At 32.5% G+C, this 26588-nt stretch overlaps 1 long non-coding RNA gene across 1 annotated transcript; it reads left to right on the plus strand.

Annotated features, from left to right (window-relative positions):
* Positions 1-12901: 12901 nt before the first annotated feature.
* LOC146914371 (uncharacterized) lies at positions 12902-15056 on the plus strand. The gene is made up of 4 exons (XR_015014150.1): positions 12902-12980; positions 13167-13373; positions 13768-13905; positions 14071-15056. It is a non-coding gene; the product is annotated as an uncharacterized LOC146914371 (long non-coding RNA).
* Positions 15057-26588: the final 11532 nt, after the last annotated feature.

Below are 26588 nucleotides of genomic sequence, written 5' to 3' on the forward strand. Positions count from 1 at the left end.
CTTGAGGCCCGGCAGCTTTATGCTCCTTGTTGAAAAGTCTATTTACGCTCATATATGTTGGGGGCTTGATGCCCTGAATGGTACCACATGCATTTGCATATCAAGAAGTTTACGATGATTTAAGTTGTTAAATTGTCAAGTTGAGTCGCATTGTCAAGTCAAGTGTCGAGTCGACTATGAAGTTGTTTAAGATTGAATATGAAGTGAATGATGAGTTTGATTAAGAATGTTGTTTATGTTTGATGATGATGTTTGATTATGATGATGATGTTTGACGATGATGTTGTTCATGTTTGATGATGATGTTTGATTTTGATGATGATGTTTGACGATGATGTTGTTCATGTTTGATGATGATGATGATGTTTGACGATGATGTTGTTCATGTTTGATGATGATGTTTGATTAAGATGATGATGTTTGACGATGATGTTGTTTAGGATTGATGATGATGTTGATTATGATTTGTTTATGATGGTTGAATATGAAGTTGTTATGATAAGATGCTATGTGATTTATGATATGCTGATATGTGAATTATGATAAGATGTTATACGTTTACTAATGATGATGTATGATGATTCCTCGTGATTATATTTAGGATGGATTGTTTGTGATTATGTTTATGGTTGATATATAATGTTATGAGATGGTTATGATTAGTACTTGATGTTATATGATGATGTTTATGTCTATGATTAAGATGCTATGATTAAAAGGATATATGATAATGCTTATGACTAATATTTGTAGATATGTGATGATATTTATATGATGATATAATATAAAAGTATATGACTAATGTAGGAAGGATAATGACACTAGTTAAGGAAGTTTAAGTTGTTAGATACGATTAATGATTTATAAAATATTTAAGTTGTTGAATGTACTTTATATGATTTATATGTTTAATATTATTGTTTGAGAAATCTCACCCCTCTGCTTGGAAATGTTGCTCTTCGTATGGGTAACTTGCAGGTAATCAAGATTAGAGGAGTCGTGAGTGGACTCCTCACATGTGTGTCTAGGTGCTCTGATACGTAACGGGATGGGACTTGACTTTACTTCTATTCCTTACATATTATTTTTATGAGAATTATAATGAAGTTGTCGGATTGGACAAATCATGATGTTTAGACTATTTATGAGACTATAGTGATGAGGCCTTGGTGCCAAAGACTTGTTATGTTGAATGAACTAATTCCGCTGTGAAGTTTTGAATTACTTATGTTAAATGATTTTGAAGAATAAATTGTTATTTATTCAATTTATGAATTTTTAAGAAGTGTAGCATTCCGTTTAAAGTTGTTAAACTCTGATTTATATTTAAGAAATTTTCTTGTTGGGAAAACGGGGTGTTACAATTGGTATCAGAGCAGGTTGGTCCGTCCGGCCAAGTAGATGAGTCGTTGTGTCGTGTCGTCATGTTTTCTAGTTAGTAGTTATGCTTTTTTTATATGATCATGTTTAACTGACCAACTTGATGTAGTTTTTGTGTTTTGTTTGATGAAGTAATGACTAAACTTATTTTCTATTGTGCTTGAATTTCGAGGACGAAATTCCTTTAAGTTGGGGAGAGTTGTAACGCCCTCCTTTTTATTTAATTATTTTAAATGAGTTTTAGAATATATTTATATGATTAGTGTGATTTATAAGATTTATGTGATTTATATGATTTTAGAGAAATTTATGAGACATTGTGACTTATTTTATTGTTTAATAAAATAAGATTCGAAAATAAAATAAATATTAAGTTGTGGGGTTATTTTGTGTATAAATATATTTGTTATTTGATGAAGAGATATATTTGTTATTTTGTGTAGAAATATATATATTATTTGGTGCAGAAATATATTTGTTATTTTGTGTAGAAATATATATGTTATTTGGTGTAGAAATATATTTGTTATTTTGTGTGGAAATATATATGTTATTTAGTGTAGAAATATATTTGTTATTTTGTGTGGAAATATATATGTTATCTGGTATAGAAATATATTTATTATTCAATGAAGAGGTATATTTGTTATTTGGTGTTAAAATATTATATACATATTTTGATGAAATATGCTATTATTTGTTATATGGTGTATTATTATATATTTAGTGGAAGACTATATTTAGTTGAGAAATATTATTTATTAGAATATGAGGATTATTAGTGTGAGTGGATTTGGGAGTTAGAATAGAAAGAAGAATAAGTTGTTGGGCCTAAATAGATTTGGGAAGAATATTTTAGTATTATAAATAGAGAAGCATATGTTGGAAAGAGTTTACCCTAAACCGCTTTTTTGAAAAGAGGAGAACAAGAAAGAAGAGAAGAGAAGAGAAAAGTCAAGAGAAGAGGAGAAGACCTTAGGAAAGAAGAACGCTGCTGCTGATTCAGGAATTAATCTAAGGTGAGGGTGAGACTATCTTGCATTAATATTAAGTTGTTAAATCATTAGATTACATCTAACAAGTTGGGGAGAGCTTGTGAGAATTTGAGAATTAGGGTTTTGACAGAGATTTGATGATTAGATGATGAAAACTTGTTGAATTGATGTAGAAATTGTGTACAGACCTTAGATAATCCATATGATGATTATTGGAAGTATTTATGAGGTTAGCACCATGAGATTAGGTGAAACTTGAAGAAAATCTGCATTCTGCCCGAATTTTGATATTAAAACTGGTATTGATCAGTGCGAAATTGGTCTTAGGTGTAAACACGAAAGTTGTAGGTATGGATGTTATGTTTCTAATGCCGTTGGTCTCACGTCAAAACGATTTATAGAACTTGAGTTATGGTCAAATTACTACACTTAGGTCACAGTGAATTTTTATGGACTTTCAGCACAACTTTTCCGAATTTAAAATGAAAACTGGTATTGATCGGTACAGAATTGGTCTTAGGCGTAAACATGAAAGTTTTAGATAATTTTGTTAGCTTTCTAGTGGCTTTGGTTTGACGTGAAAATGATGTTTGGTCTGTGAGTTATGATGAAAATACTACAGGAAGGTCTTAGCAAAATTGTACGGTGACAACATTCTCTGTTTCATGTTTTTGCGTTTTGTTCATATGTTTCTGTTTTGAATTGATCTTTGTTGTAAACATGAAAGTTGTTGATATTTGTGATATCTTTCCAGTAGCTTTGGTTTGACATGAAAATATGTTGTGGATAATTTATTATGTTTTTACAAAGATACATAGTGAATTATTGTCGATGTTTAAATACGATGTTATATGAAGTTGTTTATGATTGATGAATATGATGTTATAAGATGTTGTTTATTATCATTTGATATTGTTATATTATGATATGACATGAATTATTTATGTGATCCATATGTTGTCAAGATGCTAAGATGTTAAGACGTTAAGATGATAAGAGTTGTTAAGTCGTCGAGTCGTTATGAAGTCATCAAGTTGTTAAGATGTCAAGATGTCAAGATGTTAGGATGTCATAGATGTTCATGATGTTGTTTAAGTTGTCAAGTTGTAGGAAGATTGAGTCCATTGCATACTTATTAAAGATGGGGGCTTGAGGCCCGACAGCTTAATGCTCAAACTACGTTGGGGGCTTGAGGCCCGGCAGCTTTATGCTCCTTGTTGAAAAGTCTATTTACGCTCATATATGTTGGGGGCTTGATGCCCTGAATGGTACCACATGCATTTGCATATCAAGAAGTTTACGATGATTTAAGTTGTTAAATTGTCAAGTTGAGTCGCATTGTCAAGTCAAGTGTCGAGTCGACTATGAAGTTGTTTAAGATTGAATATGAAGTGAATGATGAGTTTGATTAAGAATGTTGTTTATGTTTGATGATGATGTTTGATTATGATGATGATGTTTGACGATGATGTTGTTCATGTTTGATGATGATGTTTGATTTTGATGATGATGTTTGACGATGATGTTGTTCATGTTTGATGATGATGATGATGTTTGACGATGATGTTGTTCATGTTTGATGATGATGTTTGATTAAGATGATGATGTTTGACGATGATGTTGTTTAGGATTGATGATGATGTTGATTATGATTTGTTTATGATGGTTGAATATGAAGTTGTTATGATAAGATGCTATGTGATTTATGATATGCTGATATGTGAATTATGATAAGATGTTATACGTTTACTAATGATGATGTATGATGATTCCTCGTGATTATATTTAGGATGGATTGTTTGTGATTATGTTTATGGTTGATATATAATGTTATGAGATGGTTATGATTAGTACTTGATGTTATATGATGATGTTTATGTCTATGATTAAGATGCTATGATTAAAAGGATATATGATAATGCTTATGACTAATATTTGTAGATATGTGATGATATTTATATGATGATATAATATAAAAGTATATGACTAATGTAGGAAGGATAATGACACTAGTTAAGGAAGTTTAAGTTGTTAGATACGATTAATGATTTATAAAATATTTAAGTTGTTGAATGTACTTTATATGATTTATATGTTTAATATTATTGTTTGAGAAATCTCACCCCTCTGCTTGGAAATGTTGCTCTTCGTATGGGTAACTTGCAGGTAATCAAGATTAGAGGAGTCGTGAGTGGACTCCTCACATGTGTGTCTAGGTGCTCTGATACGTAACGGGATGGGACTTGACTTTACTTCTATTCCTTACATATTATTTTTATGAGAATTATAATGAAGTTGTCGGATTGGACAAATCATGATGTTTAGACTATTTATGAGACTATAGTGATGAGGCCTTGGTGCCAAAGACTTGTTATGTTGAATGAACTAATTCCGCTGTGAAGTTTTGAATTACTTATGTTAAATGATTTTGAAGAATAAATTGTTATTTATTCAATTTATGAATTTTTAAGAAGTGTAGCATTCCGTTTAAAGTTGTTAAACTCTGATTTATATTTAAGAAATTTTCTTGTTGGGAAAACGGGGTGTTACAATTGGTATCAGAGCAGGTTGGTCCGTCCGGCCAAGTAGATGAGTCGTTGTGTCGTGTCGTCATGTTTTCTAGTTAGTAGTTATGCTTTTTTTATATGATCATGTTTAACTGACCAACTTGATGTAGTTTTTGTGTTTTGTTTGATGAAGTAATGACTAAACTTATTTTCTATTGTGCTTGAATTTCGAGGACGAAATTCCTTTAAGTTGGGGAGAGTTGTAACGCCCTCCTTTTTATTTAATTATTTTAAATGAGTTTTAGAATATATTTATATGATTAGTGTGATTTATAAGATTTATGTGATTTATATGATTTTAGAGAAATTTATGAGACATTGTGACTTATTTTATTGTTTAATAAAATAAGATTCGAAAATAAAATAAATATTAAGTTGTGGGGTTATTTTGTGTATAAATATATTTGTTATTTGATGAAGAGATATATTTGTTATTTTGTGTAGAAATATATATATTATTTGGTGCAGAAATATATTTGTTATTTTGTGTAGAAATATATATGTTATTTGGTGTAGAAATATATTTGTTATTTTGTGTGGAAATATATATGTTATTTAGTGTAGAAATATATTTGTTATTTTGTGTGGAAATATATATGTTATCTGGTATAGAAATATATTTATTATTCAATGAAGAGGTATATTTGTTATTTGGTGTTAAAATATTATATACATATTTTGATGAAATATGCTATTATTTGTTATATGGTGTATTATTATATATTTAGTGGAAGACTATATTTAGTTGAGAAATATTATTTATTAGAATATGAGGATTATTAGTGTGAGTGGATTTGGGAGTTAGAATAGAAAGAAGAATAAGTTGTTGGGCCTAAATAGATTTGGGAAGAATATTTTAGTATTATAAATAGAGAAGCATATGTTGGAAAGAGTTTACCCTAAACCGCTTTTTTGAAAAGAGGAGAACAAGAAAGAAGAGAAGAGAAGAGAAAAGTCAAGAGAAGAGGAGAAGACCTTAGGAAAGAAGAACGCTGCTGCTGATTCAGGAATTAATCTAAGGTGAGGGTGAGACTATCTTGCATTAATATTAAGTTGTTAAATCATTAGATTACATCTAACAAGTTGGGGAGAGCTTGTGAGAATTTGAGAATTAGGGTTTTGACAGAGATTTGATGATTAGATGATGAAAACTTGTTGAATTGATGTAGAAATTGTGTACAGACCTTAGATAATCCATATGATGATTATTGGAAGTATTTATGAGGTTAGCACCATGAGATTAGGTGAAACTTGAAGAAAATCTGCATTCTGCCCGAATTTTGATATTAAAACTGGTATTGATCAGTGCGAAATTGGTCTTAGGTGTAAACACGAAAGTTGTAGGTATGGATGTTATGTTTCTAATGCCGTTGGTCTCACGTCAAAACGATTTATAGAACTTGAGTTATGGTCAAATTACTACACTTAGGTCACAGTGAATTTTTATGGACTTTCAGCACAACTTTTCCGAATTTAAAATGAAAACTGGTATTGATCGGTACAGAATTGGTCTTAGGCGTAAACATGAAAGTTTTAGATAATTTTGTTAGCTTTCTAGTGGCTTTGGTTTGACGTGAAAATGATGTTTGGTCTGTGAGTTATGATGAAAATACTACAGGAAGGTCTTAGCAAAATTGTACGGTGACAACATTCTCTGTTTCATGTTTTTGCGTTTTGTTCATATGTTTCTGTTTTGAATTGATCTTTGTTGTAAACATGAAAGTTGTTGATATTTGTGATATCTTTCCAGTAGCTTTGGTTTGACATGAAAATATGTTGTGGATAATTTATTATGTTTTTACAAAGATACATAGTGAATTATTGTCGATGTTTAAATACGATGTTATATGAAGTTGTTTATGATTGATGAATATGATGTTATAAGATGTTGTTTATTATCATTTGATATTGTTATATTATGATATGACATGAATTATTTATGTGATCCATATGTTGTCAAGATGCTAAGATGTTAAGACGTTAAGATGATAAGAGTTGTTAAGTCGTCGAGTCGTTATGAAGTCATCAAGTTGTTAAGATGTCAAGATGTCAAGATGTTAGGATGTCATAGATGTTCATGATGTTGTTTAAGTTGTCAAGTTGTAGGAAGATTGAGTCCATTGCATACTTATTAAAGATGGGGGCTTGAGGCCCGACAGCTTAATGCTCAAACTACGTTGGGGGCTTGAGGCCCGGCAGCTTTATGCTCCTTGTTGAAAAGTCTATTTACGCTCATATATGTTGGGGGCTTGATGCCCTGAATGGTACCACATGCATTTGCATATCAAGAAGTTTACGATGATTTAAGTTGTTAAATTGTCAAGTTGAGTCGCATTGTCAAGTCAAGTGTCGAGTCGACTATGAAGTTGTTTAAGATTGAATATGAAGTGAATGATGAGTTTGATTAAGAATGTTGTTTATGTTTGATGATGATGTTTGATTATGATGATGATGTTTGACGATGATGTTGTTCATGTTTGATGATGATGTTTGATTTTGATGATGATGTTTGACGATGATGTTGTTCATGTTTGATGATGATGATGATGTTTGACCATGATGTTGTTCATGTTTGATGATGATGTTTGATTAAGATGATGATGGTTGACGATGATGTTGTTTAGGATTGATGATGATGTTGATTATGATTTGTTTATGATGGTTGAATATGAAGTTGTTATGATAAGATGCTATGTGATTTATGATATGTTGATATGTGAATTATGATAAGATGTTATACGTTTACTAATGATGATGTATGATGATTCCTCGTGATTATATTTAGGATGGATTGTTTGTGATTATGTTTATGGTTGATATATAATGTTATGAGATGGTTATGATTAGTACTTGATGTTATATGATGATGTTTATGTCTATGATTAAGATGCTATGATTAAAAGGATATATGATAATGCTTATGACTAATATTTGTAGATATGTGATGATATTTATATGATGATATAATATAAAAGTATATGACTAATGTAGGAAGGATAATGACACTAGTTAAGGAAGTTTAAGTTGTTAGATACGATTAATGATTTATAAAATATTTAAGTTGTTGAATGTACTTTATATGATTTATATGTTTAATATTATTGTTTGAGAAATCTCACCCCTCTGCTTGGAAATGTTGCTCTTCGTATGGGTAACTTGCAGGTAATCAAGATTAGAGGAGTCGTGAGTGGACTCCTCACATGTGTGTCTAGGTGCTCTGATACGTAACGGGATGGGACTTGACTTTACTTCTATTCCTTACATATTATTTTTATGAGAATTATAATGAAGTTGTCGGATTGGACAAATCATGATGTTTAGACTATTTATGAGACTATAGTGATGAGGCCTTGGTGCCAAAGACTTGTTATGTTGAATGAACTAATTCCGCTGTGAAGTTTTGAATTACTTATGTTAAATGATTTTGAAGAATAAATTGTTATTTATTCAATTTATGAATTTTTAAGAAGTGTAGCATTCCGTTTAAAGTTGTTAAACTCTGATTTATATTTAAGAAATTTTCTTGTTGGGAAAACGGGGTGTTACACTTTCGATGTGCGTTTGTTGTTCCTAAAGATGTTCTGACATTATAGGAAACATTGTTTTTGTTCCTGATTCTTCTGAAGCGGGTCATCTCTTGAATCTGTAGTGTTTTCTGAAGCCCAACAGGAAGATCAGGCTCTTATTGCTTCAAAGTATATATAGAAGGACGCATGTCATACCCCAATTTTTGACCTAAGATCCTACTTTCATACGTTTTTGACCCAGAATATTCCTTGACTTGTCAAGGAAAATTTCGGCAGAGAGGTATTTTAAAATACCTAATTTTTGGTTCATTTTCGGGCCCACTTTTTATTTATGTTTTGTAGTATTTTTTTTATTTTAAGTCTTTTTATTTATTTTATTTTTTTAGTTTTTATTTATTTTATTTTTGCCTTTTATTTTATTTTTATTTTAAGTTATTTTATTTTATTTTAAGTTTTCTTTTTAATTAGTCATAAAAAATTAAAAAAAGTGACAAGGGTCCAATTTTTGTTTTTTTCAATCGCGCCACCATTCGTGGCAAGTCACATTGTCAACTTTCCCATACCAAAATCATTGAAATCACATTCGATCTCCATCAAAATACATTAAACTAGTTTTCCATTTTCATCAACCTTTGAACCTATAAATAGAGCTCTCATTCCTCACTTATAGACACACAAAAAGTTCTCTTGAATTGTCAAAGAACTTTTCTCTCTTCTCCCTCATTTAGCTTATGTTGACGAGCTATTCTTTTCTTCTCCCTCTTTTTCTGTCCCTTCGGATTTAAAGAGTGTTCTTAAGGCCATAGTCCCTTCTGTTTATAATGTCCCTTCGAAATTAAGTATGGTCTTAAGAACATAGTCCCTATTCGGTTTATTGTCCTTGAGAGGTATTTTAAAATACCTCAACAGTAGCAGGTTCTATCTCTGATAATAATCCCAACATAGACTCTTCTTGTCTGAAATATGATCTTGTTCTTCCGGGACTCTCTTTGTTTCCAATGATTAGATCCTCTGGATATGAAGACTTGTACTTGTAAGTATTCTTGGATTGAATAGTTTGCTGTGAACCATCTCTAACTTCATTAGAAGCTTCTTCATTTTGAGCGTCTGAAGTGGGTTTAGCTTCTAGACTTTCATTAGAATCTGGAGTCTGGTCAGGTTCTGAAGGTTCTTTTGACACCTGTATATCTGCAAAATTTTCAACTAGCTTTGGAATTTCATTTCCAGACTCTTTGTCATCAAATTTGATGTGCATTCATTCTTTAACACATTGTGTTTCAGAATTATACACTTTGTATGCCTTGGATCTTTCAGAGTAACCTAGAAAGATTCCTTTTTGAGCCTTGACATCAAATTTCTTTAGATAGACTTCATTATTTAGAATGTAACGTGTACATCCAAAATGATGAAAGTAAGAGATATTAGGTCTTATTCCTTTAAAGAGTTCATATATTGTTTTTGTAACGCCCATTCTAAATGTATCTAGAAAGTTTAGCATGTGCATTAACTTGATACTGGATACATTAAAATTTACAACTTGCATACATTTGAATGAATATCTTATACAACAATATGCGTTCATACAATACCAATACAACACAACTTATCTTAAACATATTAAAAACATCCTTAAGATCCATGACATCCTTTAGCGGGTACAAACGAACTCTTGCTGTAATATCCATCCGGCTACGAGCTTGCAATGCCAACCTGTTTATCTGAAACAAATAAGGATTGAGATGAGACATAATGTCTCAGTGAGTTCTACCTAATCCTAGGCTATAGGTAAACTCAGGGGAAACATACGGTCACCACGTGTCTACAATACAACCTGACGGTTGATTATACGTGTGTGGTCATGCTTGCCTAGACGGTTGTGCATACTAGATCCGTCGTAGGTCCATATTAACTTGTCATAGGTCTTGCTTACATCATACGTGTCATGGAGGTTAAGGGGAACCTAATACCGCTAACTCAAGATACGTTAAGTGCATTAAGACTTTACATGCTTATTCATGACACAATCATAAACTGGACGATTAGGGAAACCTAAGATCGTCATCGGTTTATCATTCATAACTTGCTCTTATCACATAAACTTGTACTTGGCTAACATCATATCATAATCATACATAGTCATATTCATGCATACATAAATGTTAGCGTTGAACAAACATATTATCTAAGTTCATTTTACGAAAAGCTCCGGGTGGAGTAACCCCAAGTACAATCCCATACATGGCCGATGAAAACCTAGCTAAGGCACATCGGACTCCCTCAGTGACGTGCGGGCCCCCTGCAGAGCTTATCCCGTTCTCACGACACCTATGTCTTACATACTCATTTACCACGGATCCTTAAGCGATCCGATTTATGGTAAACTACACATATATCATAGTCTTGATCATACATACATAAAAGGTTAAACCTATACATACTTGCTCGTTTACCACGGGTCCGTGATCTACCCGTTTAGTGGTAAACTACCTACATAGACATTTCATTCATAATGAATGGATTAGCTTATCTATCACGGCTTAACATGCTTGCATGGTTATTCTTATTCATGTGCGAAGAGAATACACTAATCACTTTGCGTCTTAACATCCATGGGATTCATGCTTAGCATTCTAGTTCTCGACAAACTATGTCAAGGCTCTACATTCATTCCCTTCCTTAGTTTATCACTACCCGAGTAATTGTGAGTAAACTCTCTTGCATATCATTTATTAACAAACATTGTTATTGTTTTGGCATGCCTTTCCCTTGTTTGAAACCTTGTTTGGAATTGTACTTTAAACACTTGGAATTGAGGGGTTTCATAGTTTAATAAGATACTGCAAGAACGAGCCTCGGATAGCCCTTGCTGGCTACAAAACAAGTTGACAACACATGTTGTGCAGTCAATTTCGCCTGGCAAGCTACTCCAAAGAGCACTGATTCCCAGCTCGCCATAGCGAGTTCTAGCTCGCCTGGCGAACTGTAGCAGTCGAGAAATTCTGCAGAAAACATAATTTTGCATAAAAACCTCAATTTCAAGCATCATAAGGTATCTGACATTTCCAGAGCAGCATAAAAACAATCTATATCATATGCATGGCAACAATTAACAACATTTGATCATAAAAGATACAAAGGGGTTCTATAATCCCTAATTTCATAACTTAGCATAATCATATTTTCTTACATAAGATTCTCACAACCCAAAGGTAGGATAAGCTATCTAAGAACTCACCTTATCTTAATCTTGCCATATCTTCAAGTTCCAAACTTCTTAGCTTCAAACCCTAGCTTGATTCATCCATGATGCTTAGCCCTCTCAACCAAACCAAGCTTTAATCTCTTCTTCCACATGTTTCTTGTTTGCTAAGCTACCAATATTCATGCTTGATTACCAATTGTGTAGATTGTGGAAGTTTGAGGGAAGAAGATTGAGGGAAGGGGTGGCCAAGTAGAGAGAAGGAGGAGATAATTTTTCCAAGAAAACCTAGAGAGAGAAAGAGCAATTCCAAATGAAATATTTTGGGCAATTTCACTTAAATACCCCTTTTGTGTAAAAGTACAATTATGCCCATCGCCTTAAACGTGTTTATACCGACACTGATACTTAACTCGTGCTTGACTGATGTCATTGATAAACATTCTCCGTCATACTTACTTTCCTTGAACATTTGTCCTCTGACACGTTTGACTGGTAATATTCCAATACTGACGAGTGGGATATTACAGTTTTGTTCAATATAGGTCTGATATAGATTCTATTTTGAACATAACAAGCTGTGTTTACTGCTTCTACCCAAAAATGTTTAGCCAAATTATTTTCATGAACCATGGTTCTAGCCATTTCTTGTAAAGATCTATTCTTTCTTTCTACAACCCCAATTTGTTGTGGAGTTTTAGGAGAAGAGAATTCATGGACAATTCCATATTTTTCACAAAAAGTTTCAAATTGCTCATTTTCAAATTCTCCTCCATGATCACTTCTGACTTTTAAAATTTTCAATTCTTTTTTAGATTGTATTTGAGTGTAGAATCCATATTTTTCACAAAAAGTTTCAAATTGCTCATTTTCAAATTCTCCTCCATGATCACTTCTGACTTTTAAAATTTTCAATTCTTTTTTAGATTGTATTTGAGTGTAGAAGTTAGTAAACACATCATATGCATCATTTTTAGTTCTAAGGAATTTAACCCAAATCCATCTAGTATGTTTATATTATTTAGTATGTTTTTTGTTTGATAAAAACTTGATGCTTAGTGTTGTTGAATCATGAATTTGAGGGGAGATGTTAAATAATAAGATTGGGCTTATGCTATTGGGTCTTTATGTTTTTAACCTAGTAGAGTCCATTAGGTTCTAAATTAACCCTAACACATCTAGTAAACTCTATATAAATCTACTATATTACTTTGGTTGATAATATGAGCAATGGTCGGCTGCGCTTTGTCGAAGATCGATCCCTATCTTTTTGTGTAGCTCACTGAACCCTCACTACCTTCTGTTTGTAAAGGTAGACTTTCACTATTTCTCTATCATTCATTGATGTAGCGAATATGTTCGTATTTATGAATTGATTAAAATGATTGGTAGAGAGAGCAAGAAATCTCAACTCATTCATATTATTTTATCAACAATTGCATCTATTTTTTTTAATTATTTTGAATTTTTGAATCTTATCTTGTTTCGTCTCCATCAGATCCACGAGCATGACAACAAAACTTCCTTCAAAGATTGTAATTTCAGATCTAATGGAATGGTTATCATCAATCCTTTGTATATTTTGAAGCCTATTTATGATTTTCCTAATGGTTTGTTTTGGCGATGTCCAAGATAAATTTCTTTCGAGTGTGATTTCTTTGATTAAATTTGAAACAAAGAAGACACAATGTGTCTTTTTGAGAAGGTATGCACAATATTATTATAGTTTATTTTCAATGAATTTGTTTTTCTTTATAGATTACTATCAAAAGAATTATTATTAATTCTGATTTAATATTTTATTTACTCTCAAACAAGTATTGTAAGAAATCAATATCTTTTTTAAAAGTACTAATTATAATTAGAATTTTGATTTTTGATGTGTTCTCGTATGAACAAAATCAATCTAAATTGTTAAAAAAACTGCATATCGATTCCTAATCAATTTTGAACAGAAATTGTATGCTCATCAATTCAAATTTTCTAGAACTTAATAAAAATTGTTAATTTTTAAAAGAAATGTCAAAAATATTAATGATATAAAAAGCATGGATCAAACAATTAGAAATATATTTAATGTGTAAATGATATATAATTAGGAGGATGATTCTCGGTGGAAATGGATCAAACCAACTCCTCCAAGCAAAAGCCGCTTATTCTCTCAAAATCATGTAGATGAGTTACATGAAGAGAGTAGAGGTTCTCAAGATATCGGAATGTTTTGAGGAAGATAGAAGGTACAGAAATTCAATGAATATTGACAAATCGAAATCGGGCTTAATATGATAGCAATTACATAATACTACAAAATTTGCAATAGTATGCTCGATGTAACTAAAAAATGTGTTATACATTGCCCTTCGTTACATAATTAATTAATGTTCGGTTGTGAAAATTTACAGGTTTCGTTGGTGGTTTCCGCCATAACCATTGCGGTTGTTAATAGACACAACCGTAACTGAATCTCGAATTGAGGGAAAATAAGAAGAGAAGAGAATTGAAATGGTGCAAAATAAAATTTGAAAGTTAAGAGCTTTAAATGGAAGTTCTTCTGTGGCACAGTAACAATGTGGAAGTGTGGTGAAATTTTTATTATGCATTGTACAATCTCAAGACCAATCTCAGTTTCTTGCTTTGTGGATGGTTATATGTTGTTAAAAATGTAGTGTTAAATTTCTAGTTCAGTGGCCGAAGAAACTTAATAATGTGTTTGGTGTTTCAACAGGTTTTACTCTAGCTGGTATTAGTTAATGGCTTTCTAGTCTGGTTTGCTAATTAGTAAATGTGTAACAATTTGGACGTTGGACAGGAAATTGTTGACGTTGAAGAAGCAATGGTTTTTCAATAAACTACAGAAATATACATGGATGAAGAATCATATCAAAAATAAAATACTCATCGACACCAATCATCTTTTGTCAAAGGGAGCGCCTGCGAACTAAGACGAGTTTCTATTGAAGAGTATGGCTTAGAAGAAAATTTAGAATTTAAAAATGAAATTTCTTTATTAAAAGATGGAAGTCTAGTGTTAATCCTACAAAATCAACAATTATTGATGTAATTCTTTTATGCATTGTACAATCTCAAGACGAATCTCAGTTTCCCACTTTGTGGATGATTATATGTTGTTAAAATTGTAGTGTTAAATTTCTTGTTCAGTGGCCGAAAAAACATAATAATGTGTTTGGTGTTTCAACAGGTTTTACTCTAGTTTGTATTAGTTAATGACTTCCTAGTCTTGTTTGCTAAGTAGTAAATATGTAACAATTTGGATGTTGGATCTTAGACTATGTTGTAACTTGTTTGTTTTCAAGTTGTTCCTAGTTGTGGCGAATTGATGTTTGTGTTACTGCTTATTATTGTTAAAGTGAAGCTGAAAATTTTAATATTGTGGAAAGATTTGAACAAACTCATGCATATATGGTCAATACTAATTCAAGTATAATAAGTTGTTTTTCATATTTACCATATGAAGAAGACACATGCTTGCTGGAAAAAAAAACCATACACCCCACTGATTCTACATAGAAAATAAATTTTAAGCGACTTAACAAAACCATACAGCCCACATATTATTCTTAAAATGAAGCTGAAAAATTTAAAACCGTGAAAAGACTCTCAAGGCCACAAGGATGGGATGATTAATCATTTTTTTGTCAAAAAATTTATCATTTTCCTTTATTTCATTGCAATTATGTGCTTTTAATTAGCTATTGGTGTAGTAGTACAATTCTGTTATGTAATTTCTCTTCGGTGGTTAGCCTTCCCTCTCCACTGTTGCTGCTGCAATCTCAATCTTCTCCCCTATCTCCTCTAATCCCCCTCGTCATTACCCCACCGTCGTCCATCGCTGGTCAATCAAAGAACAATGGAGTTACAAAAGTTCTTAATTTCTTGAAGCCCTTCCCTCTCCCCTGTAATTGTTAAGTGAATGAAGCTACCAAAGTTCTTTTTCCCTGCGATTTATATGTTACTGGTACATAATAAATGAGCCTTTTTGGTTATTGTTTTCGGATTGCATACAAAAAATTCATCGATGAAATATTTCACCAATAATACGTGGCGGCGACGATGGGTTTGGCTGTGATGGTGGCAGCTAGACGACGATGAGAGGAATAGGGGAAAGTGACGACGTTGTGATTTACTGAGAGGACGGCGACGGGTGGCGGTGGAGGTGGGCAGCAACGAGAGAAGAGGGGAAAAGATGATTGAGATAGCAGTAAGAGGAAAAGTGGATGAATGAGGGAAAACAAATTGCTTTTTTATTTTATTTTAATTAAACAATTTTTTTTTTTTTTAATTTTAAATCTCAGCCCTTGATTTTTTTGCCACATGTCTTGCATCCAAGCCTTAAATGGACTAAATGGAGCAAGTGGTAAATGGAGCATACCTGAACTCTTTTTAGAGAGAAGAGATAACGTGGTAATAGAAGCCAAAATGCCAACTCAGTTTTTGATGAATCAAAACAGCAGCATGAAACCAAATAGTTCCCTTGTTCCATTACCCTTTCTCCCTCACAGGGCCGCCCTAATATTTCTTAAAAGTAAATTGAACCTAATGAAAAGTTGAATATATGAAGTCTTTCTTGTTAGAATATAAGACCTTTTTGGTTGTAAAATATAATGAAAAATATAATTTCTTGTTGGTGGGCCTTAAGTGAGGGCTTTGATAGCCTTACTCTTACGCTGCCCTGCTCCCTGAAGAACTCATCCTCGAAACCCTCACAAAATTCCAATAAAATCTCTATTATCTTGGTTACAATTAATTCCATTACCTGTTTTTTCAATAACCCGCAATAGTTTCACAGTACCTTACCTACCCAGGGGCGGACCTGAACAAGGCATGGTATGGCACGTGCCACACCAGTTCAGGTCCAATACTTTTTTTTTTATCGGCTCATTGTATATTTTTACTTATATATTAATACAAATACCTAATTCTTTGTATGTTTATATACGCATCTATATTTTTAATCATATATTAATACGGGGGTATATTTATTTGTGTAATTTATACACGTGTCTATATTTTTACTCATATGAGAGAACCTATTTTTTTTTAATATACATGTGTTTATATGTTAACTTATATATTAATACGGGGACCGATTTTTTTTTAATTTATAAACATGTCTATATTTTTATTCATATATCAATACAAAGACTTTTTTTTATAATATCTATGCAATTGCGACTTGCTTCCAAAAAAAAGAGCGCAACGCGCTCACTCGTTCGTATGCACATGTATCCTACTAGAGCATTTGACATCTCATGTAACCTATATAGAAAGAGATGTTCTTAGAACAATTAATAATGATATGATTTTATTTCATTTTCAACAAATGGAAAGTAGATTATTTTCTTTGTAATTTTAGTTGCTACAACTATTTTTAATATAACTTCTTATTAAATTTAGGGTTAATTATGTTTCTAGTCCCTATAAAATAGCGACCTTGTAAGTTTAGTCCCTACTTAATTTTAATAGCATTTTTAGTCCCTATAAAAAAAATTTACTTATAATTTTAGTCCCTGCTAAAACAAAGTTTGATTAATTATCCTTAAACTCTTAAATTTTTGAACGATTTTTTTGAGACAAGATTAGAACACTATGAAAGGTTCGTTTACTAAAATTTAGAATTTTCTGATATGAAATGAATTAAATATGAATTTTTTGAAACGACAAAAGTTAAAGATAAAAAGTAATAAAATCTGGATGTAGAAATCAAATTTTGCGATAATTTTTTGCGGACGAACTTTTAGTAATGTTCTAAACATGTCTGCAAAAAATTGTTAAAAAATTTAAGAGTTTAAGCATAAATTAAACAAATTTGAATTGAGTAGGGACTAATACTCAGTGCAGAAAAACAAAATTAGGGACTAAAAATGCTATTAAAATTAAGTAGGGACTAAACTTACAAGGTCGCTATTTTATAGGGACTAGAAACATAATTAACCCTTAAATTTAATATTATTTAATTATTTGACCAAAAAAATGTGCCCCACTAATATTGAAAGTCCAGATCCGCCCCTGTACCTACCCTGACCCTACTAAGGGCAAGTTTCGCGATGATGGTATTGTTGGTTCTTGTAATGGCTTGCTTTGTTTTGCTACTAGTGTAACGTCCCGTGCCAAGCACGGGATACATTTTATTTAAATTTTTTTAATGAATTTTACACATAAATAAGTTTTTTAGATATTATTTGATTTTTTTTAGTTTGATTTCATTCCAGAATTTTGACATTATGCAGTACTTTATCCTCGTATTTAAAATTGAAAGAATAAATCATCGTTTATTGAGAATTAAAAAGTTAAAATTTATAAAGATATAATTATTTTTGTGAGAATGATAAAATAGTGGGCAAAACTACAATTATGCTTAAAATATAAAAACACTATGAATAATTAATATATTATGGGAGTTCTCTTTTTTCACTCGTCTCTCTCAAACACAAAACCCTAGCCGTCGTCCACTACTTTCCATGTTGTGTCCTCTCCTTCAAGGTCATCATTTAGTTGTCGTGTGAGTGGTGTGGTCGCTTCACTGTTGCACCACTTCACATATGAGGATAGAGTCGATTTGGTGCCCACGTTGCCGCCGGTCGATTTGGGCTCATTCATAGTCACTGGTGCTGCACCCCGTGACTTGTTTCACAACACGGTCTCGTCGTTCTCACTTGGTGGTTCGAGGTCTTAGTGCGGGTCTTTTGACAAAAAGAAGGTATATTTTGGGTCAAGATTGCTTTGGTGGACTTGAGTTACATATCTGGCCTAGAAGGTAGAAATAAAAAATGGTCTTTAATTTTTATATATATTTTAGAATTTATGTAAAGTTTAAGACACAAGTAAATTGTAAATTAATATGAAAATTGAAATATTTTTTTATTGAAGGGTCAATACGTGGAACAATGTTGATTTATTCAATTGAAAATAGTAATTCCATTGTCAATGACATGGACCTTATTTTGGTACGTTAAGAACAGACATGGAACATTGACATAATGGACAAACAACTTGAACGCGATAAAACAAAGTCACTTGAAGACATTATTTCTCAATCTTCACAATCTTTTTAACCGGTTGAACAATTGCGTCAGTTGTTCCACAATCTTCATTTGTTGGTAAGATTATCTTCTTAGGAGGTGCAAATGATTCACAATCCAATTAAATAACACCTTTCGGGTCCATAGATGATGGAGTTGTGGGACTTGTTTAAGAAAACTTGTCCATTAAGTCCTTTAATAAAAAAAATATGTCAATTACCTTCCGGGTCCATAGATGATGGAGTTGTGGGACTTGTTTAAGAAAACTTGTCCATTAAGTCCTTTAATAAAAAATATGTCAATTTATAGTAAAATAAGTATATATTATAATCACAATTGTCATTTACTTTTCTTCCAAAAAATCAAATAAAATAAACTTCAAATAGTTGTTAAATACCATGACAACATTGTCTTTCTCGAGACAAACTGTCTTCGAAGCATACCGGCTATGAATTGCAGGTTCAACCAAATCATCCTATTTGTTTAAACATGCACACAAACAATAAAAATTACAATTTTGTATTACATTAAGGAAACTAATGTCCACAAAAATTGTTTCAAACAGTTAGAATGTTATGATACCTCGAGTGTCTCAACTTTTAAAACTTTAAAAGGATGTTTGGATCGTTGCTAAGCTTCATAACACGATAACGATAGCTAGTCTCATACCTAGAGTTGAATCTAACACTCACATCAACCTTAAATAATAACTCGGTACCAACCAATTGTGCAATCTCATTGGGTAAATCATGAGATGGATCACCTTGCCAAAATATCATAAGAATAAAAGTGTCATACATTTGTTATTATTATTTGTGTACAATTATACATTTCCAAAGTAAATATTAGAGCTTTGTATTATAAAATAGGTTGAAAAAATACATATGACAATGTTGTTGGACTCGATAATGTCAGAACATGATTTATTAAGCAATCCAGAAACATCTCGATCAAATAAAACAAAAAGTGCACTTCCGCTGTTATCAACCACTCGAATCTTGATTTTGAACATGCATCAAACAGTTGGATGTGTTAATAACAAACTTAAGGATATCGCTTTACGCTGATTAAAAATCTCAACAAATTTAAGTTAGCATATACCTAGGTGTGACATGCACAACATGAGGATCACACTTTTCACAAAAGTACATGTTAGAATCAGCATACACTTTTTTGTTGCATGAGCAAGCAGTGTACCACCATCCATCCCCATCAATAATCTCACTTATTGTTCCCAAGACAATAAAAATGAGCCATGCATCACCATACAAAATAACATTATACTAAAAGGCGTACAAACTTTATCAAAATAGATCACTAATAAAACAAAAAACCTTATTAACATTCTTCAACTTCTTGATAGTGGTCCTAGGAGTAAGTTTGAGAAACTCCTCATTTACATGCATGCGAGAAGAATCTGGTAACTGGATCAATCCCGATGCAGGAGAATTTGTATTTGCTCTAAGAAAGCTGTAATAAAAAATATTTGTCAATAATATTATAATTTAATAAAAATGTTATATTAATATATATATATATATATATATACACACACACACACACACACACACACACACACATTTTCCTTAGTTCCTTTGTTTCATCAATTTCAGGATCGAAGGTGATTCTAGTGGAAGAAAATGCATTTTGCAATGCTGGTTTTCCTATCATTAAGATACAAAAGTATATCATTCAAGTGTGTGTGTGTGTGTGTACACGTATAAACAAACAATCACAATTGCGAGTAATAAATTATCACCTTGAAACAATTTATTTTTTGCCAACATAATGGCTGCAACAACATTTTGAGATTCACAGGACGATAGAAAAGAGTTCGGTTCCTCAACATACTCTCCAAAAAGAGTACATTTAAAATGATGGAAAATGATAGTTTTTTATTCTTGTAGTCTTAAACAAACCAAGCACGAACAACTCTCACAACCAATGTCCACGATTGTTTTCTTGGCGAAACATCAGAGATGAAGTCGTGTTTCGTAGACATTTTTCTTTACATAGAAAAAATTACAGAAATAACTTAGAATATAGATATCAAAGAACCAGATAACAGAAAAAGAAGAACTATTTTTTGTGATTGTTGTGTACTCGTATCCAAAAGCGCTACTATTTATATAGAAAAATAGTACCATAACGGTTAATATCAATTAATTAATAATTTGACCGTTTTAAAATTAATATTATCAAGGTTTTTAATATTATAAAATGTGTATTAAACTATTATATTATATTTCATGTAACCTACAAAAAATTAACTTCATAACATTTGAAATTTAATAATATCTTATTAATATTAAGTAATATAATTTTGTAACGAATAAAAATTAATTATATAACCTTAAAAACTAATTACTACAATTAAATTTTTAATTAGTAGGTTAATGTCATAGTGTAACGGACCAAAATTCAAAATATAATTTATTCAAGTTATTTATTATAATTTTGTAACCTACCAAAATTTTAATGTACCGTATAAATGTTAATCTAATACTAATTATATTAATAATTATTTGATTGTAATGTACCAATTTTTTACTGTAACATATAAATTTTAATTGAAAAAATAATTATATTAATAATTATTTGATTGTAACATACCAATTTTTTAATGTAAGATATAAATTTTAATTGAAACAATAATTATATTAATAATTATTTGATTGTAACCAACTATGTATTTTATGTACAATTTAATGTTTCCTTAAAAAAAAATGTACAATTTAATGTTAAATAAAAAACGGTTTTTAATAATAATTATAATTATTAAGCTTGTATTAAAAAATTAGGAGAGATTTTTGGAACAAATGCCAAGTAGGAATATGATGATGTGGACATCTTTAGAGGAGAGGATTTTGGAATAGGCTATTTCTAAAAACTCTAAATTGTTAGTATAAAGATAAAAGGTGATTGTGTTCTTATTTGGAAACCTTCAATAAGGGTTTAGAAAAAATCACCGCCTTTGGAGAATAATATGATAATAAAGTGACATTTTATTTTGGTCTCAGCTACCACATCATGCCTTTACTTGTTTACAAAAATTGTCACCTCGTTTTTTTTTTTTGTAGATAACACACTCAAATCAAACACCGGGGACTAAAATGGGTAATAGAACTTTGGAGTCAGAGATTATTTTTTGTTTTTTCTTGAGTCAGAGACCAATATGACAACGAAGTGCATATTCAAAAATCAAAATATTTATTTGCCCCTTATTTATAATCAAAGTTATCTAAAAATATTTTCAAACTGCAAGTTTTATTAAAACCGCAACTCTCCCATTAGAAATTCAAGCGTGCAACAAGAAAAAAGCCACAAACACCTATAAGCACCGTATATATGGGGCAACCTCCCACATGATAAAAATTGGAGATAGGGTGTAGTATGGATACCTTACCTATACTACCATGGACCACTATATTTAGTTGTCTTTGAATAAACTTGGTATTGTAGAACGATGAGTATTTAGTCATGTCAAAAATACAAAGTTTTCAATATTAGTTGTTCAATCTTAACTGTTTAGACAACTATGGTGTGATATAAATGATAGAAATTTGAGATGTTTTATCCTTTACCGGACCACAATCAAGGTCGTAGATCAGAAATCGTTTATTGTTGGGTGGATGTGTGTGTTTATATATATAGTTTTTTTTTTATTACAGGGACTCAAGTTTTATCAATTTCACTATATGTAAATAGTGAAAAGTGGACCGTCACTTGCGTATCTATATCATTTTCTTAATTAAAATTAATTCGCAATGCTTTAAGTGAGATTTTTGGTCGCAACTATGTTGGAACAAGAGAATATATCTATCAAACTAAATAATTGAATTTAAGTGATTAACGAGTTGCATCAATTGACGAATCATTCAGATGAATCCGAGTTCAGCTCCTGAAGAGAATAATTGATCTTTGATCTTGTGATAATGGAATTAAGGGAAGTGGTCAACAAAATGCAAAGGAAAACATTATAATTGATCTTTGATCATGTTATCATTACCTCACAGCCGAAGTTCAAAGTCTCTACGTATTTATATCGTTTGTGTGTGTTCATGTGTTAACTTTATATTTTACTTTCCCATCTAAAACATGCTTCGTGTGGCGATTGTGGGTTCTCATTATCTATAGGCTTAACAACTATGCTCTTCACAATATGATATTTTGGCACGTTAGACTTAAGATGTTCTAAACGATGTTCCAACACAAAACACAGTAAACAGATGTTGTATACGATGTTTAGAACATTAAGCTAACAAACATAAATAAAACAAAATAACAGACAGGAAAGAAAAGAGGCACAGAGAAATTGTTAACCCAGTTCGGTGCAACGTCACCTACTCCGGGGGCTACCAAGCCAGGAAGGAAATCCACTAGTGCAGTCCGTATTCAAAAGCTCTCAGCAAACCACGTTTGCACTTATGACCTAGACCTACCCCAACAAGACTTCAACCTAGGGACTCCTAGATCTGAGATATCATCTCACTCCCTTACAACAGATCACAATCCCCTGTGATTCCCAAATTACAGACTCAAATAAGATGAGGTTACCCTCTAAAATAACAACATGCAACCTTGCTTAAAAGCTTAGATGCAGTTCACAATCTACCTAGCTCCTTGCTTAAAAGCTTCGGAGTAGTGCACAGTTTTACAACTCAAAGTACAGTCCTAAACATCCATCAAGATGATACACGAAAGACTCACAATCAAAAGACTCAAAACCTAAATAAACTCTATTTTGTAAAGTGATGTCTTGAATAATTCTTTAGGTCTTGCAGCCTCGTTTATATACTGAAGCAAAGCGTGTCATCCCTTCAATCAAGCTTCAGATCAAACCTGTGACTTATTGCTCAAGCAACATGGCCGGATAAGGAAACTCCTAGAAATAGGCTCATTAAAAGTCACATTATTATCACCTTAAAAATACTTTCCTAAGTCATTTTAACAATTCCTTAAGAAATCACATATGTTCTGATCTCCTCATAATTGCACACGGTTCAGACCAACTCAAGCTGGCGTGGATTCCTTCAATCAAGCAAGCGCGTGCGTAAACATAGGCAAAACACTGAACGTACAGACCAGGTCTGGATGTTGGAACATTGTGTTCCACATCTGAAGTGAATATTTGTTTTAGGCAAAAGTGAAGACAACAAACAAATATCCAACAATCTCCCCCTTTGGCAAATTTTTGGCTAAAATAAATTAAGCCCACACCTGTCCTTCAATCTTTCCTTCAATCTTTCCTTCAATCTTCACAATAAAAATCTACCTTGAAGAAAGGTTCACATTCTCAGATTTCTAAAAGATACCAAAATATAGTTCTTCAGTCATCTCACATAATCTTCAGCACATGGAAGAAATATATTACAGGTCTCTGATTCTGCTTCCAATATTTTTACACAACAATTAACACATGGAAAAAGCAGACAAGAGAAACTAGAAGGTATCAGAGCAAAAATCAGAATCTTGCAGTAGAGGAAGTATAAGGAAAAATAAATTCTTGTACATCCTAAACAGACAGTCAACTGTCATAACATGCTACTTAGAGAAATATAGGAAAAACAATGCTCAGTAGCTCAAACCAGCAGGATGTTCCAACATCCACAAGAACATTCAGGGACACAGAAGTTTACTCCCTCTGAAGGAGCACAACCAGCATTTCTAACACTCCCCCTAAATATATGCATACTAAAGAGAATCTTGCTCAAACTAGATCAATATGAAAACATGCATGCATAAACAGATCTGTCGTAACAGGGAAGACTTCAACACATCCATCAGAATGTCTCAACATCAACAGGCACATTATCTGAACACTAATCATCCTAGTATCATATGACCACAATTCAGGAGTTCTTCATAAGATCATAATATCTGATAACAAACTGATAACAAACATGGCAATCATGGCATAGATATCTACTCCCCCTTTTTAGCCATAAAATATGCCAAATTAAGAATACCAAATACTTAGATGAAAACAGTTTTCAAATTGCAAAGATGTTCAACACAAGAGTACCAAGAAACATAAATTGCAGGAAAAGAACAATATGCTGTTACAGACCATAGCACAAAAGTGCTCAAATTATCCAGGGCATAACCCACAAAACATAAGTAACAAAGAAAACCAGAAAAAAAATCCAGGGAACACAAATTATTCCTCTGCTTCAGAGCTTCTACCAGATTTCTCCTCTTCATCTTCTTTACTCATCTCCTCATCTTCGTTTCCTGCTTCTTCATCCTCTTTCTCAGACTCATCCTCATCTTCAACTTCCTTCTCACTTTCAGCATTCTTATCTTCTGCATTAGTGTCCTTTCCTTCCAAAGCATGGATCATGAGTTCAAACTTAGCCTTTCTCTCATCCAGCATCACACAGGTGTCCTTCAAGGCTGCAATGATCTCTTCCTTTGTCATAGAACCTGTATTAGAAACAGGGACAGATGTTCCAACAAGATCTGGAGCATGATTGTCTCCAAAAAGTTTCTGATGGAAAGTAAGAAGAGATTCCCTCTTCATTGGCATATCAGCAGCAGAAATGAGACCAGGATGTTGATTATGCATGATATTACACAGCAGGGTAGGAAAAGCAATAGGAAATCTGACAGCTTCAGTCTTGACATGCTTTACAGTTTGTTCAAACACATAACGACCAATATCCATCTTTGTTCTAGTTCCTATAGCATAAATAAATTAACTCAAACTTGTTGCAATGTCTGAGGAGTGAGTAGTGGGAACCCAATTCGCAGCTCCAATTCGGTTCAGAACAGCATACTTCATGCTCAATTTTCCTGAGGAAATTTTCCCTTTCTTTGGCCAAGCTCTCACTTTATTGGCTGTGATCTCTTTGCAAATCTGATTGGCAGTAGCTTCCACCTCAGCAGCACCTCCTTCAACACCAAGAAAGCTATTGATGATGTTGGGGGAGAAGTTGGCACATTCTACTCTAACGTATACCTTTTGATAATCTCTCCTGAGAGGATTATCACAGTCCTTGGGAATATTTACCAGAAATTCTCGAACCAGATGCACACTGTTTTCTCCAGACCATCCTCTTTGATTAAACTCATTACTTCTTCAATCTTCAAGGCTTCTTCACTCAACTCTCTTTCTAAAGCAAGTCTCCTATGGTAAATAAATTTCCACCTCTGAGCAAAGCTTGGAAGATGGAATGACACTTTGTCAATAGGCACGTCTTCTACAACCTGTAGGTCTTTCTTATCAGCTTTCTTGGAGTCGGAGGAAATGATGTTTGGAACATCCGTCTCAACATCATACTCAGACTCACTTGAAGAGACAACTTTTCTCTTTTTCGAACTACCAGCAGTAGTTTTCACCATCACCTTACTCTAACTCTTCTTTGGGCCAACACCAGCATACTTTGTCCTGTTTTTGGGGGTTTCAGTCACAGTGGTTTTGCTAACAGAAGGAACAGCCTTACCTTTGTTACTTCTTAATCTGTTGGTCATGCGATCACCAAGAGTCTGTGCCTGAGGAACATCCTCCAGATTGAGTTTATCAACATCCACCACATCTTTATTACTTTCTTCCGCTTCTTCGTCATTTCTTTTAGAGTCATCACCAGAGTCACTACCATCTTCTGTTTCAGATTTCTCCACAATCCTTTCTGGATCCATCTCCTTCTCAGAGTCTGATCCAACACTAGGTACTTTTTCAACACTCACATCCTCTTCTTCACCAGATGGCTCAACAAGTTGACCCAGGGATGTGCTAACATCCGGTTCAACATTCTCTTGTCCTAGGGTTTCTTTAGCAGTATTTTCAACAGAGATCTCAGTACCGGTTTCTTTTTCCGGTTTGTCAATAATCATGTTCTCAGTACTTTCTATAGCATCATTTAGGTCTTCTAACCCTA

Source organism: Medicago sativa, chromosome 6 (genome assembly GCF_051527215.1).
Source record: "Medicago sativa cultivar Bolivia chromosome 6, Bolivia_mono, whole genome shotgun sequence".
Taxonomy (NCBI): Eukaryota; Viridiplantae; Streptophyta; class Magnoliopsida; order Fabales; family Fabaceae; genus Medicago; species Medicago sativa.